This window comes from Oncorhynchus kisutch, linkage group LG14 (genome assembly GCF_002021735.2).
Source record: "Oncorhynchus kisutch isolate 150728-3 linkage group LG14, Okis_V2, whole genome shotgun sequence".
Classification (NCBI taxonomy): Eukaryota; Metazoa; Chordata; class Actinopteri; order Salmoniformes; family Salmonidae; genus Oncorhynchus; species Oncorhynchus kisutch.
In genome coordinates, this window is record NC_034187.2 from 49,248,431 (window position 1) to 49,252,933 (window position 4,503).

The window sequence follows — 4,503 nt, forward strand, 5'->3', positions numbered from 1 at the left end:
GAGCTGACAAGGTAAAGATTTGTCGTTCTGCCCCTGAACAAGGCAGTTAACCCACTGTTCCTAAGCCGTCATTGGAAATAAGAATTTGTTCTTAACTGACTTGCCTAGTTAAAAAAAATTCTCACCCTCCTCAACCCATTTTGCTCTAGATCTAATAAAGGCCCCTTTAGCTAAATAAATGTACATTTGATCTAGTTCTAATCGAGATGTATTCAAATCCGTTTCTTCTTCTGTTGAAAGGGTATCCTTTTCTAAGAGAACATTACATTTATTCATAAGCTAATTTAAAAAAAATGTTTTGCTTCTTTAGTTCCTTACTGCGTGTAATGGCGATTTAGATCTTTTCTTGAATTTAAATATTTCCCAGTTACTTCCATGCTTTGGTTCTAAATCATTTGAGTTAAACAAGTCTATGGTCAAGTTATGTATGCTCTTGTTAAAGACTGGATCATTTAGGAGTGAATTATTACATTTCCAGTATCCTCGAATGTCACTGGATTTTTCAGAACATTCTAATAATATAATTTTATGATCAGTCAAAGGAGCATGTTTATGATTTACTTCTTGTACATACTGTAAAAGTGGGGGAGAAATTAAAAACAGATCAATTCTGGATCTGATTCGTCATTGACCTATTACACCAGGTGTATTATTTAAGTTAGTATTAAAGAAGCGCCATGTATTGATCACTGTCAGTTTACAGCAAAATGAGACGTCACTATTCTGAGATCTTTGAGCTATTCTAGGTGGAAATCTATCTAAAGAGTATCAGGTGTTTCGTTAAAGTCTCCAGCTATTATAAGCCATGCATTTTGTATTCTTGTTTTGCAGCTCAGTAAGCTTATCAGCAAGATCCAAAAAGAAAGTCTTATATGAGGAGGAAGAGTTTTACCCATATACAGTTGAAGTCGGAAGAATATATACACCTTAGCCAAATACATTTAAACTCAGTTTTTCACAATTGCTGACATTTTAATCCTAGTAAACATTCCCTGTCTTAGGTCAGTTAGGATCACCACATTATTTTAAGAATGTGAAATGTCAGAATAATAGTAAAAGAGTGACTTATTTCAGCTTTTATTTCTTTCATCACATTCCCAGTAGGTCAGAAGTTTACATACACTCAATTAGTATTTGGTAGCATTGCCTTTAAATTGTTTCACTTGGGTCAAATGTTGCTGGTAGCCTTCCACAACCTTCCCACAATAAGTTGGGTGAATTGTGGCCCATTCCTCCTGACAGAGCTGGGATAACTGAGTCAGGTTTGAAGGCCTCCTTGCTGGCACATGCTTTTTCAGTCCTGCCCACACATGTTCTATAGGATTGAGGTCAGGGCTTTGTGATGGCCACTCCAATACCTTGACTTTGTTGTCCTTAAGCCATTTTTCCACAACTTTAGAAGTATGCTTAGGGTCATTGTCCATCCAGAACCATTTGCCACCAAGCTTTAACTTCTTGACTCATGTCTTGAGATGTTGCTTCAATATATCCACATAATTTTCCTTTCTCATGAAGCCATCTATTTTGAGAAGTGCACCAGTCCCTCCTGCAGCAAAGCATCCCCACAACATGATGCGGGCTTCACGGTTGGAATGGTGTTCTTCGGCTTACAAGCCTCCCCCTTTTTCCTCCAAACACAACGATGGTCGTTATGGCCAAACGGTTCTATTTGTGTTTCATCAGACCAGAGGCCATTTCTCCAAAAAGTACGATCTTTGTCCCCATGTGCAGTTGTAAACCGTAGTCTGGCTTTTTCATGGCGGTTTTGGAGCAGTGGCTTCTTCCTTGCTGAGCGGCCTCTCAGGATATGTCGATAAAGGACTTGTTTTTACTGTGGATATTGGATATAGATACTTTTGTACCCGTTTCCTCCAGCATCTTCACAAGGTCCTTTGCTGTTGTTCTGGGATTGATTTGCACTTTTCGCACACCAAGTACATTCATCTCTAGGAGACAGAACGCGTCTAATTCCTGAGCGGTATGACGGCTGCGTGGTCCCATGGTGTTTATATCTGCGTACTATTGTTTGTACAAATGAACGTGGTACCTTCAGGCGTTTGGAAATTGCTCCCAAGGATGAAACAGACTTGTGGAGGTCTACAATTATTTTTCTGAGATCTTGGCTGATTTCTTTCAGTTTTCCCATGATGTCAAGCAAAAGAGGCACTGAGTTTGAAGGTAGACCTTGAAATACATCCACAGGTACACCTCCAATTGACTCAAATTATGTCAATTAGCCTATCAGAACCTTTTAAAGCCATGACATAATTTTCTGGAATTTTCCAAACTGTTTAAAGGCACAGTGAATTTAACTTAATGAACCTCTGTCTGCAATCAACTGTTGGAAAAATGTATTGTCATGCACAAAGTAGATGTCTTATCCGACTTGCCAAAACTAAAGTTTGTTAACAAGGAATTTGTGGAGTGGTTGAAAATCGAGTTTTCTCCATAAGAAACCTGGACTCCTTGGCTTCTTTCCATACGACATCTCTGCAGATTCTCACAGTTTTATTATATTTAGCTTTTATTTAACTAGGCAAGTCAGTTAAGAACAAATTCTTATTGTAAATGACAGCCTTGGAACAGTGGGTTAGCTGCCTTGTTCCGAGGCAGAACGACAGATTATTATCTTGTCAGCTCGGGGATTCGATCTTGCAACCTTCCGGTTACTAGTCCAACGCTCTAACCGTTAGGCTACCTGCCGCCCCACATTGTGAACCACATGATGGTTGTCCGTGGAGATCTGTCATCTCTTTGCTTTCCCAGGCGGTGCACCACGTCGATGACATCTGGGAGCTTGTCACGAATCCTGGGTGCTACTTTCCCGAGGATGTCAATGGTAACGCTCCGTATGCTCTCCCAGTCCTCAGTTTCAGGTTCCATCTCCGGCTGTGGCGCTGGACTTCAATGACATGATATTCTGTCGCATTTGGAGATTCACCTGTTGCAGTTTCTGTATTTCAGCTTCAATGGTCAATATTTTTTTTTGCTTTGGGTTGACACCTGGTTGAGATGTTGCTGCACAGTGGCTGAGAGAGACTATTGATTTGGAGGTAGTCTGTTTTTTTTTTAATGATGGCCAGTTTCTCAAAGATGGCTTTGGGAATGTCAGGGTTGGTAGAACCATTTTTGACTGCTCTGTATTTGGCTGGAGGGCTCTTTACCGCCCCACATTGTAGGTGGCAGTAGTGAGAATAATTAGAAATTTTGCCTTGAGTTCTGGAAAGTCTTCACGTGGGCTACTAGCATCTGAGGTGATAAGCATCTATTCAGCCATGCCTTGTCCTTTTCGGTTTCTTCTGCCCATGTAGTCGTGTGATCACCGTGTTTTCCAGTCACCTTCTGTTACTTCATATAGGCAAGGTTCAGATTACCCCCCAAAAAAGATTACATCTTCGAATATTGATCATAATCTTCCTGGTTTATCGAGACATACGTTCAAATACACCCGCTCTTGGACTCCCTCTTGTTAGCATGGTCTGTGTTACCATGGAGAAGTGGCAACAACATAGGTGATGTTGGCATGGAAACGACACAGGAGCGAGTGATAAGACACTGGGGGACGCGTCATCACAGACGATCCCACTCCACTTCACCGTGTTTCTGGGAGTAGGGTGAAGTTGCCCCTAAATGCTGGGTAATTTCCCCCATGAGGCCTAATGGTTAAGTTTAGTATTGGGGTAGGCAAGCTTATCTTAGATCTGTACCTAGGGGAAACTTTATCCCGGAGCACTTTACTACAGGGTCCTTCTCTGACCCTGACACAGTGCTATGAACCAGGACAGCCTCACCTTTTCAGTTTCCCCTTTAGGCCTAGTCATCTTTTTTTTTCAATTTGAGGTCATAGAGATCCTATAATAAATGTTCTACATGTAATTCTACGTTTAAGGTCTACAATATGTGAAGAATACATCCTATTTAACTCATAGGTCAAAAATATGGTTTATTATATTCTTCTTTCCACATGATTTTGATTGGATGTTTTCCAGTATATGAGTGGATGTCATGTCTTTTGTGTGGGTGTCGGAGTAGGTCGTTTACGGCTCATCTGAGTGTGGGTAGTGTGTGGTTTTGTGACGTCATGATTACCGGAGTAGTTTCCGATGAGGCTGTCAATGAAAGTGCTTTGGTAGAATTGGCGTAGTGTGGCTGGCACACCCCTACTCTACTCTCATCCAAAGCTTGTGTTTGTCAGTTAGGATAATTCAATGCCTTAACGTGGTGAAATTGACCATAAAACTCTGGCCTTTAGTGTCAATAGCTCTGGGGAGGAAAAAAAAACTAGGCTACTCATGACTCCTATTTCATCACCACCTTAAGTGGGATCCCACAATACCCTCACAGCCTTTTTATAACTGCCTTTCGCCACATTATCTACTACTTCCTATCTACAGTTTGATTTTGCTCTTGTTCTCACTTCGTCACACTCACTCTCTCTTGATCCCTTTCTTTCCTTCTCCCCCACAACCTCTTTCATAAGTGTTTTTATATTGAGTACTGGCA